The following is a 13035-nucleotide window of genomic DNA, read 5'->3' as shown; positions in this document are numbered from 1 at the left end:
TGTCATAGATGTTGTATCCCAGAGTGACATTGAACATTGAATTGGGATTCTTGTCGACAGCTTGGATTGCAAAAAGGAAGGATAGCATTTTCCAGTACTCTGTTGATGGTTCCCTGAAATTATGAATATATCAGAACATAATTAATGGAAGAACCATTTTATTTTACTGTTAAATGTAACAATTATATTTTAATATACCTAAGACTGAGAGGTTTGGATGCATTTTTAAACACACACACACACCACAAAAAAATCCTCCCCTATCTGAATAGAACACTTGGATTTGTTCCATTTTTCTTTTATTTTTAGATACTGAAGCCATATTATTTCTCAGTTAGTCTAGTCATTCTTTTTTACCTTTATATTTATAAAGGATTCTTTAAAAAATGAAATATTAATTCAAAAGAAAAAAGGACTGAAAAATAGAGAAAGAAAGAGAAGGTCCAAGAAATTAAAAAAGAAAAAGAAAAAGAAACCTGCAAATTCTACATTTTCACAATCTAGTCCTCTGCTGTGAGAATTCCCTGATTATTTCATCATTGAGCATACAATAATCTTGCCACAATTACCATTTATAAACTATGAATGTTACCTAATTCTTTGCTCAGAAGTCCCAGTAAAAAGGAATTCTGGTTTCTTCAAAAATTTTAGCCTGTCAAATTATTTACATTGTTGTCTCAAATTTCTGAGCTTTTTCACAAGTCCACCCTTCATGATAAAATGTTTCCCAATGCTTTTCACAATTCCTGCATTGGTTTGTAGGAAGTTATCATCCAGCCCTCTCCCAGAAAAATGAAATGTCCTAGGAAATATTGAAAAGGCAGAATATTTCTCTGGATGTGAAAAGGAAGAAACATGTTTTAAAAGACAGAATAGCTTTCTGCCCATCCCCACTTTGTCAATGGGCCATTAAGAAGGCCAAGCTAGTCCATATTATCTTTACATAATAGAGAGTTCTCCCCTTCAGCTCCAGAGTGATGGGATTAAGGCATGATAATATTGGCCCTTTACCCAACTTGCCACATGGCATCTGAGAACTCAACCTAACCTGGATTCAAAACACAGCCTAGAGAGTTGCCCCTGCATGGCCCCCTGGGAGTCTGACAATCAATCAAAATACAAGATCAAAATCAAAGGCCAGAGTGGGATAAAACCAGGGACTCAGCATCTCAATCGGCCCTTCTCTTCTCTACCAACATTGAAGCATATGATCCCCTTTTCTGTTTTGTACTCAAGCCACGTGGTCCTGTCCACCATTAAAACCATCTTTCCAAGCAGCTTCCATGTCTCCAGTGTCTTTTCCCCCACTTGGAGCCGAACCCAGAAGGACATTTCTTTCAACAAGTTGAAATAAATTTACACATCTTTGATAATTTATCTGATGTCCTGTACCAAGAATACATCATTTTATTCCCCCCCCAAAAAATATCTCTTCACATATGACAGAGTATAAACCAAATACCAATTATACAAATTCTCTGCATCTTTATTTAATATTTGAATTTAATAGTGAATTCAGTCATTCAAATTGAACCTGTTCATCCTCTGTTTCAAATTTTTAAAGCTTTGTACATTTTTGTTATTATATGTTTACCATTTCTACATAATTCAGTGTGAAATTCAGTTTTAGTTTATTCTTCACATTGTCCTTTTTCTTGTTGTTGTATTAAGATTTCAGACTGACTTTCAATCTCCATCGATCCCTTTGCCAATTTATGATTAATAATTGGAAGTGTGACCTATTATTTCACATGAAATATAGAATCATTAAAGGACACATACAGACAGAGACACCCACAATGACACATAAAATGAGCAATTATGACTGTTAACAAATGTGGTAAGTGCTAAATTGCTGGAGGTGTTTATAGGACCCACATGTCCACCATAGAGACTTAGCTGACAAATAAATCATTGTATGATTGGGATACTAGTATCCCCTCAAATGAAATTCACATATTTACAAAAAGTCAATTCTGAACTGGGATCCATTCTTTTACTTGGTTATAAAGAATGAAATTGTCAAGCTTATCCCATTTTTACTTTAGAGAAAAGGTCAACATTTCCACCCATAGTGATGACCTTTTCGGGCATGAGAGTAATAGAAGAGAAGAACTATCCTCTCTTGTTCATCTACAATCCAACTCTGTCAAGAAAAGCTGCTTCTTCTTCTTCTTCTTCTTCTTCTTCTTCTTCTTCTTCTTCTTCTTCTTCTTCTTCTTCTTCTTCTTCTTCTTCAAGAAAAACAGAACATATCTACAGAATACTTATTTGAGAATTTCAAATCAGGTTTATCAGTAGAAAAGGATAAGCCCAGGATGAAATGAGACAGAAAGAGAGAGAAACTAGCAAATCAAAGAGATCATTCATTGTAAGAGAGGAACTCAGAGTGGAAAGGAGAGGCTCTAATTCTGTGCACGAAATTTGACTTACAGAGAAATTTGAGTCAAAGGAGATTTCCTGAAGCTTAATGGTAGGAGCAACATCCTTGTTGCAGAGACAATGCCACCAATGAGAAACTCTCCTGGCTTGTAATAGTTCTGTGGATGTACCTCATCCCTCTTCAGAGTCAGGAGACATTTGGCTATGAGTCTTGCCAGAACTTCCTGGGGCAGCAGAAGCAGCAGAAGCAGCAACATGACCTGTGTTCCTGATGGAGTCTCCAGCCTTGCTTTGAAGACACACCGATAGGAAGATGTGGAAGAAACCAAATCCCTCTTCCAAGACAAGAGCTCCAGACGTTTTCTAATCCTAACAGAGTCTGTACAAGCCTTCATATCTGCATCCTCTGCCTGTCAAAAAAGCCTTCAAGGTTCTCTATTTCTCCAGGGGCATTTATGCCCCCAAGATTTTCCAGTGCAAAGAGATCAGTGAACAAGGTGTTGACATGGTATCAAAGAGGAAGCATGTTATGGCTGTGTTTCTGTGAGATCTGAAAGCAATCCAAAATGTCTTTTGAGATTTAGTTCCAAGAGAATAAATGAATCACTATGATTTGGATAAAGGCAACAAGAAGTTGCATCATCTCTCTAAACTCTGAGTGAATCAACAAGCAGGTGCCCAATAGGAGGAGTCACAAATGGGTGAAACTCTGAAAATATGTCCAGGAGAGAGACAGGAGAACTTTCTCCCAAACACCTCATTCCTACCATTGCATCATCACTGCAGCATTACAGTATTACAGCATCATGGCAGCTGGTCAGCTCTTAAAGTATTTCCCTGACACCCATTAGAAAACCTCTCGATGCATTCCAGTCTCAAGGGAGAATGTTGGCATGAGTCTGTCAATCCACAGTATAGATATAGTTGGTTCTGGTTTGGGTTTGTTAAGAGATGGATGACTGGTTTTGTTCATATGACATTCTTCTCTCTTACAAAGTTTCACATCAGAACAAAATCCCTTTTATTCATTATAGTCATTTGGGTTCTACTGTTAGGACATTTCAATTTTGGGGGAAAAAGTAGCCATTTTTCTTCATTGGAGAAAAAACCATTATTTGTTTGTAAAGGTGAAAATAAATAATAAAAGAAACCAGAAGATGTTGGTGGTTGGGGACCAATGCATAAAGAGAGAGAGAAAATACAGCAAAATATCTACATGTTTAGAGATAGATCAATAAATAGGTAAAATTAGGATAGCATAACATTTATAGATATAAAAACCTGTTGAACTGATCTAGGAAAGTAAATCTAAAAAAATCCACCATCTATAAAACTTGACTATTTTGTTTGATGCTCTATAGTCCTTGTGTCAATCCTGAAGTTGACCTGACTGAGGCCATTCATGACACCTTGGTTAAATGAGTGTGAGGAATTGGTCAGAAAGTGGAATGTGTTCAGTGAATAACTTTTGGGCCTCCAATATTGCCCAGGGCAGGCCTAGCACTGGGAGATACTTAGCATCCCCTCTATGAAACCATATCATCTACTTGGACCTGAAAGCAGCCATTCTCTCTGGCATCCATGCCTTGTGGAAGAGCCTCCCTGGAGATCCAGATGGCCCCAGCTACCTCAAGATTAGATCTATTGATGTTATCGATGTTGATGTAGCTTTAGCAATTGATTGATTGGTTGATCAGTTGATTGATTTCTGGCACAAACTGTTTCCAAACTGCTTTGCATTCATTCAACTGTCATTCCATGCTCCCAAATTCCCACCATAGAAGCATACAGGTTTATTGCCCATCTATCCCCATTCCTCCCCCCATCCTTTGATGACATGATTGCAGCGAGACAATTGCTTCATTGTGGAATGTCACTGATGACACACTTTGCAGGGAGTGGGGGAAAAGGATCAGAGCTGGGACCTGAATTAAGTGAGGTCAGCAGTTGGCTTCACTTAGAACATGCCGACATGAAATTCCTAATAAGTAAATGGATTTCTTTGGAAGTTTGACTTGAGGCTCATGATTTAATTAGGGCACTGGTTAGAACCCTGACACTAGGTCACAAAGTTCTTGTGTGTACTCAGCCACTCCCCTCCAACCCTGGCTCATGGTTTTGATGTGATCTCTAGATTTGCAATTGGCCAGGGAGTCCTCCAAACATTTATGGAGTGCTGCCAGGAAGCAGTTGAAATTTCCCAGCTCCAGAGTGTTGTGGTTGTGGAGGATGATCAATAGCAGTAGACTTATATACCGCTTCATAGGGCTTTCAGCCCTCTCTAAGCGGTTTACAGAGAGTCAGCATATTGCCCCCAACAATCCGGGTCCTCATTTTACCCACCTCGGTAGGATGGAAGGCTGAGTCAACCCTGAGCCGGTGAGATTTGAACCACTGAACTGCTGATCTAGCAGTAGCCTGCAGTGCTGCATTTAACCACTGCGCCACCTCGGCTCACCCACTGAGCTGCAGCCCCTTCTAGGGCCATGGTAACACATCTGATCTTTGCACCTTCAGTGGTTATCTCCAGACCATACTCCTGTAGGTAGGTCCAAACCTGGGCCCCTGTTGCTGGGGATCCCTATTAAACCCCTGCTGCCGTGTCTTGTGGGTGGTCCTTCTACCTGGGTCTATCCCTGCAGAGGGGGTGATACAGGCAGCAGCTCCTGGCACTGGACCAGCAGTAGCCATTGCTGCCATTCGGCTGGCTGAAGTGCCAGCTGTGGTGGTGGATGTTGATGCTCAGGCTCCCATTGCAGCTGGAGGTCATCACATTGCATGGCCCAGGCCTGGTGTTTACACAACATAACGTTCTTAAAAGCCCCCCCCCCCACGTGAACTTGATGGCTTGCTCCATCATCCAGTCAGCTTTGTCAAATTCTTCACCCACTTTTTCCTCCTTCTCCAGATCCTCCAGCTCCACTCATTGTTGTGTCCGCCAGCAACTGCCGTAGCTTCCTTGGCTGAAAGTCATTCCCATGGGCTTCCCCTCCCATTCCTCCTTTTGCCCAATGCTCAGGGACCTCCTGGATCTTAGCAGATTGCCACATCATTCTGTCTCTTCTGTCCATTTAGAAAGATACAGTCCTGGAGGAGGTTTCTTCAAAGCCTCCTCCCTCACGCCAATCATTCATCCTCCCCCCGATTGCACCCTTGAGCCAATATCATGCGCATGATCCCCCAGTAGAGATGATGTCCTCTCCAGGTTGACCACAATGTCAGATTCCACCTAATGTCAGACCTGGTCCAATCTGATCCCTTATGAAAGTAAAACTCTCAACTCCATTTGTCTGCAATGAAAAGAACTTTTATTTAAAAATTGCTAGCTGCAGTAGAGTCAGGAGGAACCTGAAGTTCCCATGTAGCAATGAAAAAAAACAAACCACCTTAGTTCCCCATCCCTCCCCCATGTCTCATCTGTCTTTAGCCAATCCAACATCATTGAGATGTTTTGGGAAATGCTGAGGTGTTTGGGCTGGTGAAATTCCACACTCAGGGTGAACAATCTCAAAAATGCCTGGCACAAACTGGTTCCAAACTATTTTGCACTCCTTCGACTGTCATTTCCCCCTCCCAAATTCCTACCGTAGAAGCATACAGGTTTAATACCCAATTTCCACCCTCCATTTCTTGATCCTTTGATGGCAGGATGCTTGCAAAATGCCAAGCCAATGATGGAGAACCTCACAAAAACAGTGGAACAGCTTGCCTCCATAAGTTGAGGGTGGTCCAGCACTAGAGGTTTTTAAAAAGATACTAGACAATCATTTGTCTCAAACGGTATAGTGTCTCCTGCTCGAGCAGGGGGTTGGACTGCCTCTAAGGTCCCTTCCGACTCTATTGTTCTATGTTCTATGTCAAACAGGCAAATGAAACAGATAAACCAGCAACTAACTGCAATCAATAATTAATTGTCAAAGAAAGTCTAAGAAACAATTTCATTATCACTTGCCTTCTTCTGTCATTAGACGTCCTTTAGTGTTTAGATCTGGTCTCAAGTTAATAATGTAGCATTTGGGGAAGAAGATGCAGCCTAGCAATCCAGCACTGGAGGCCAAGATGGAGAAGACCTGAGCAGCCACCATGGACTTTCCTTTGGTGCTCAGGTAGGTGGGCAGGAAAGAGACCCAGACACTATAGAAGCAACGAGGATGATTAGGGGACTTGAGATAAAATACATAGAGAATGGTTGCTGGAATTGGGTATGTCTAGTTTAAGGGCAAAAAAGGACTCGGGTGACATGATAGCAGTCTTCCAATATTTGAGGGACTGCCAGAAAGAAGAGGCTTATACCACAAAGCACCAGATGGCAGGACAGGAACAACAGATGGAAACTAATCAAGAAGAGAAGCAACTTAGAACTAAGGAGAAATTTCATGACGGAATAATCTATCAGTGGAACAACTTGCCTCCAGATGTTGTGGGTGCTCCAACACTGGAGGTTTTTAAAAAGAGATTTTTTTTAATTTATTTATTTATTTATTTGTTTGTTTGTTTATTTAATTAACTTGTATGCCGTCCACTCTCAGAAGACTCAGGGCGACGTACAAATAAGAAGGGAAAGGGGGATATAAAAAATGAAAAAAACAACAGTTAAAAATTCAACAACATTCATAACATAAGATGGGGCTAAATAATTCAACAGCCCCAGGCCTGCCGGAACAGCCAGGTCTTGGTCACTTTGCGGAAAGCCGGAAGGGTAGTGAGGGTCCGGATCTCAATGGGGAGATCGTTCATAGGGCTGGAGCAGCAACAGAGAAGGCCCTCCCCCGGGGGGTCGCCAGCCAACATTGGCCAGCAGATGGAATCCGGAGGAGGCCTAGTCTGTGCAATCTAATAGGTCTCTGGGAGGTAACTGGCAGGAGGCGGTCTCTCAGGTAGCCAGGTCCGATACCATGTAGAGCTTTAAAAGTAACGAATAGCACCTTGAAGCGTGTCCGGAGACCAATGGGAAGCCAGTGCAGCTCGTGAAGGATAGGTGTAACGTGGGTGTACCTAGGTGCACCCACAATTGCTCGCGCGGCTGCATTCTGGACTAGCTGAAGTCTTCGAACACTCTTCAGGGGCAGCCCCAGGTAGAGCACGTTACAGTAATGGACAGCCATTTGTCTGAAATGGTATAGAGTTTCCTGTCTAACCAAGGGGTTGTACTCGAAGATCCCCAGTCCCTTCTAAATAACTCTGGAGTGTCTACCATTAGAAAAAATGAGATGGATGAATTGTTGCAATTTAGTAAGGAATATTCATGCCCAATCCCACCTCCCTCCCTTACACCACATTTAGGAGACACTTAAATATGGATACTTTTTGTTCAGTTAGCAGTTATGCAGCTCAGAATCTAAATTAATCAAAATTGATCAAAAGTAAAACCGGGCATTTTTAATCTCCTGCTTCAAACAATATGGCAGAGAGAGAAAAGGCAGAGAAACTTTTTCCTTTTAATAGTTTACATATAGTTCATGCATAACTCATCACTGTTTTAAAAACATAATGTCAGGCCTGCAACTGGTTCCTTTTAGGATCTTTGGCCTGCCACATACTTATTATTTTACTGTGTTTTTTCATTAGTGGGGAATTGGGAGGGGAAATAGCAAGGAGTAGAATGTGTTGTTGTCAAAATAAAAAATTCCTTTCTAGAAGCCCAAGGTCATCCTTTGTCTCTACACCTCTGAGCCTGACAGAACTGGATGGGTGGAAGCTGCCAGCGTGGCAGTGGAAGATTGGACCATGTGATGAACTGGTGGGGTGGGGGGAAGATCATGAACTTTCAACTAGGTGGAAAACCTGAGAAGCTTTCAGATTTGGGTTTTCCACAGATATGCCAACATGTCTCTCTTAATAAATTGGAAGTTTGAGAAAAGTTCTGCCTTGGACTCTGATTTAATTTTGGATGATATTTGGAATGCTGACACATAATTTCTTATCCACCATTTTATGCAAAGCTCATGGTTTTTCCAGCGCTTAGGAATAATAGGGCTCACAAGGAAAAAGAGATACACATTTTCTGGCATATTTAGCCTAGAGCTTGTTAGGGCTGTTATCTCACATTAGGTAGTTACAGCAGACAGAATACACATTTTAAAGTTACAGCAAGGCTACTTAGGAAGGCTAAGCTTGGTAGTTAGCCTGGAGGCTTTAATTTCTGTAGATAGTGCCTTTTAGGTTGCAATGGAGCTCAGTTCAGCAAGAATATTAAAAGATGAGTTAGTTATAATCTGTGCATGATCTAATCTTTTCACTCTTAATTCTTTAGGAATTGTTTTGCAAAACTTTTACACAGCTGTATTTCAGCTCCCCTCCCTTTATTTTATTTCCACATAATTTGACCAGATGGATCATCCGGATGTCATGCCCCAGCACATAACTTTTATATACTGTTATTGCTCTCTAGCCCCTTTTAGTGGATGAAGAGACAATAACAATTATATATATTTTCCAAAATAGTTTTTTATTAAACATTTTACCTTTAAAAAGAGAAAGAAAAAACACAACCAAAAAGAAAGAAAAAAAAACAAGACAAGCATAACAATATAAAGTAGTGATGCAGCCTTCTATATCGGCATTCATGTTTAGCCTTTGTGGTTCTCCATTCTACATTGCCTTCCTATCAATTTTAACTTTTCTAATAATTACACTTGTAATAATATTAATAACAATTATATTGTTTGAAGCTGACCCAACTCATTTTGCCCATCAACCTGCACTCTCAAACAAGTGCATGCTGGGAAGGCAGACTCCATTTCTTTTACCATTTGCAGAAGCACAAAGAAGACTCCATCTTAAACTGTGGTACATGGTCATCCAAAAACAAACCTACATCCACACATAGAACATCTTTGGTGGGTTTTAAAACACTTGTATTTATTAATTGTTATGTTCAGCAGTAACTCAATACTGCCTATCTTGTATTTGGTTCTCATTGTATGTATTCCTATTTTCCCTAGTTTCACCATATCCTATTCTTTTGATGTATTCAGATCCATGCACACAATCTGTTTTATTGGAGGATAGGTGGGTCTAGCTGCATGACGAGCCTGACACAGACTAACATGCGGTAAGGAAAGAACAATAGATTATCTACATCTTGCAATTATACTGGAGAAGGATACAGGACACTATCTTCCAATTGCTCTTTGATTATTTCAGCTCAAAACTGTTGCCCCAACTCATGTACGGGGGACAGCTTCAAACAATTTCTATGCTTTTCCTGTTGGAATGTGTTGAGAGTAGAAATTCCTCTAACTCACATTTCTACATTTCTTCTGGTCGTAAGATACTCCTTTGTATTCAGGTCTGGCCTCAGAATGATAATGTAGCACTTGGGGATGAAGATGCAGCTCAGCAGACCAGCACTGGAAGCCAAGATGGAGAAGACCTGAACAGCCACCATGTATTTCCCCTTGGTGCTCAGGTAGGTGGGCAGGAAGGAGATCCAGACATTGCAGAAGACCAGCATACTGAAGGTGATCAGCTTGGCTTCATTGAAGGCTCCAGGGAGATTCCTGGCCAGGAAAGCCACTGTGAAGCAGATGGCAGCCAGGAAGCCCATGTAGCTGAGGGTGATGTAGAACATGAAATCAGAGCCTTCATTGCATTGCAGGATGATCTCTCCAGGCTGAGATTGGAAGTCTGAGTCACGGAATGGGGGAGAAATTCCCAACCAGATGGAGCAGATCATAATTTGGACACCAGAACAAGAAAGGATGATGGAGTTGGCCAAGCTCTTCCCCAACCATCTCTTCATTTGGTTTCCTGGTTTTGTAGCTAGGAAAGCCAGCACCACTGTGATGGTCTTGGCCAAGAGAGAAGAAACGGCAACTGAGAAGATGATGCTGAAAACTGTTTGTCGGAGAAGGCAAGTGATTGTCCTTGGTTGACCAATGAAGAGAAAGGGAGACAAGAAGCAAAGCAGGAGGGAGATCAAGAGGATGTAAGAGAGGTCTCGATTGTTGGCTTTCACAATGGGAGTTTCTAGATGTTTAATGAATATGATTAAAACAAGGCCTGTGGCTAAGAGCAAGAATACAGCTAAGGAGACCAGAATGATTCCCATAGATTCTTCATAAGAAAGGAAGACTATAACTTTGGGGATACATTTGATTCTGTCTTCATTTGAATATTTTTCATCTGGACATTTGGTGCATTTTTCTGTATCTGAATAAAACAAAAAAAAGCAACATTTTAAAAAATATTCTGTATTTTTACATTTCAAGAAACATCTTCTTGTGACCAAAGTTGTTACCGGCAGCATTTTCTGAGACGTATTGCTTAAAATTTCTATAAAGAGAAGGTAAGATATCATTTTTTTTAAAAAAAAAACTTTTTAAATAGTTTATGAAATTGGAAGAAGTCCTGGAACCTGTATGATTTCTTGTTAAATTTTCCAACCTACATTATTAGAACTAGATAATGAATCAATTAATATTTCTAGGTATATTTCCTGGATCTTGCCAGATAGCACTTTTTAATAGTCTTGATTCTGAATGCCTATCTTTTGAAATTGAATTAGCTAGAGAAAAAAAGTTCTCAAATAATCTGGAATCCAAACTTTAAAAAGCAGAAGAATATTTTTTTTCTGGCAGTAGAGAAGTTTGTCCAATCTGCTACACCCTCCTATCTCTTCCTAGGACTCCCCTCAAAATTTTTCTGCTATTCTTCCCTCTAGATAAGAAATTGTGCAATTTAATACAAATGGTGCTTAGACTTATAAACTATTTCATGTGATTTACAGCCCTCTCTAAGCAGTTTAAAGTCAGCCTATTGCCCCAACAATCTGAGTCTTCATTTTACAAAAAAGGAGATGCTGAATCAATGTTGAGCCTGTGAGAATAGAACTGCCAAACATCTAGCAAAAAAAAAAAAAAATTGAGCTTCAATCTGTCTTTTAACTTGCACTTTTATAAGTGTTTCAGAGGAATCCACTTCCACAAGTCCTGTCCTTTTTCTTGGTGTCCCCCACCTTCATGAATGGAGATGGTCCCCTCAGGGCAAGGAATGCAGTCATAGCAGCAAGCAGGCTCTCCTTCTCTCTTCCGCTTGACAAACCCAGAATGACAACTTTCCACACATTGGGATTGAGGCAGAGACTAAGCAGAAAAAGAAGAAGTGCCAAAGAAAATATATTGGGATGAAACATCCATGAAAATGGATGTAGACATTAACATTAGTCAAAACTAATTCCTGGGTTTCACTTAGATAAATAGCAATAGCCATAGCAATAGCACTTAGACTTATATACCATTTCATAGTGCTTTACTGCCCTCGCTAAGCATTTAACAAAGTCAGCCTATTGCCCCCATCAATCTGGGTCCTCATTTTACCCACCTCAGAAGATGGAAGGCTGAGTTAACCTGGAACTGGTGAGATTTGAACTGCCGAACTGCAGGTAGCAGTCAGCTGCAGTACTGCACTCTAACCACAGCACCACCTTGGCTCTATGAAATATGAAATCATTGACTCATTCCAAGCAGATTTAGGAGAGATAAATACTGGCAGATTGTTCATTTGCTCACTCTCCTTTGATTTTCGACTGTAAAGGATGTTTCTACATAAGAAAGCTTGGAGGGATATAATTGAGAAGATTTCAGCCTTATGTGACAACCAGTTTGGTTCCTCCTCCTAGCCTTGTTAACATGCATTTCTCCATTCTTCACATAACCATGATTTTAAAGCACAGTACAATGATCTTGCATTAAATTTTGGAAAAGATTTCTTAAAATTTTATTATATTAGACTTATTAAATAAAATAATACTGTAATAGAGAAAGAAACTTCAGACTAGTAGGATCTTGATAGATTTCTTATGGAATATATAAAACATTGCAAAACTGTTTCCCTTTGAAAGTAATGCCTCAATTAAGTAGAAAAGGGGGAAATCCTTTAAAATTAGGGATTTCTTTATTTGTATGTTTCTTCCCTCAATTCATATGGTTCTCAATGAAGACTAAAAATGATTGTCTAGCTTCTAGAACTGGGGTGAGATGAGATGCAGGAGGGATCATGAGAACTTGTCCCTCAAAAAGGGATCTTTTCATCTTCAGCAAATGGGACAAGAATAGGAGACTTGTGTCCAGCTCTCCATCTGGATCTTTTTCTACTGAACAACTACAAGTAGGGGACACCAGCTCGCATGGAAACACAAGCTTACATTTCTTATTAGTTAAATTTGGATCCTCTTTTTTGTTCAGAGGAACTTAACATAGCTACCAATAAAGATTTTAAAAAAGCATTCCACATTTTTCAGTTGAAGTGCCCTCTTACAAGACAAAACTCAGATCTAAATATCATTTCCTTTCAAATTTTCCCTTGTTGCTTCCAAAACAAAGAAGGGTTTTTCTTTGAATCAAGGTCTTGTTTCAGTGCTTCAATTTTCCAGGTTATGGGCAATATCTCACATCAAAACAGCCTTTGGAGCTTCTTCAGAGAAGCAGAAGGCCTATTGCTTATCCCAATGGGTGAAAAAGAGACATGGATAACTCTGGCCAGGTTTGGGCTGCTTAAAAAGATTATGGAACATCAGTGACTTTTCAAGAGAGACATTCCTCAGTCTGAACACATGAGGCTTATTTCTCACACAGACCAACAGGACCTCTAACCAGTCATGATTATATTTCATCTGATTCAGTCTAAACCTTAATGCAGACACTGGTTAAA

This window comes from Thamnophis sirtalis, unplaced genomic scaffold (genome assembly GCF_051295495.1).
Source record: "Thamnophis sirtalis isolate CommonGarterSnake01/CBP01778 unplaced genomic scaffold, rThaSir2_p1.2 scaffold_3, whole genome shotgun sequence".
In the NCBI taxonomy this organism is placed as follows: Eukaryota; Metazoa; Chordata; class Lepidosauria; order Squamata; family Natricidae; genus Thamnophis; species Thamnophis sirtalis.
Note: the sequence above shows the minus strand (reverse complement) of the source record.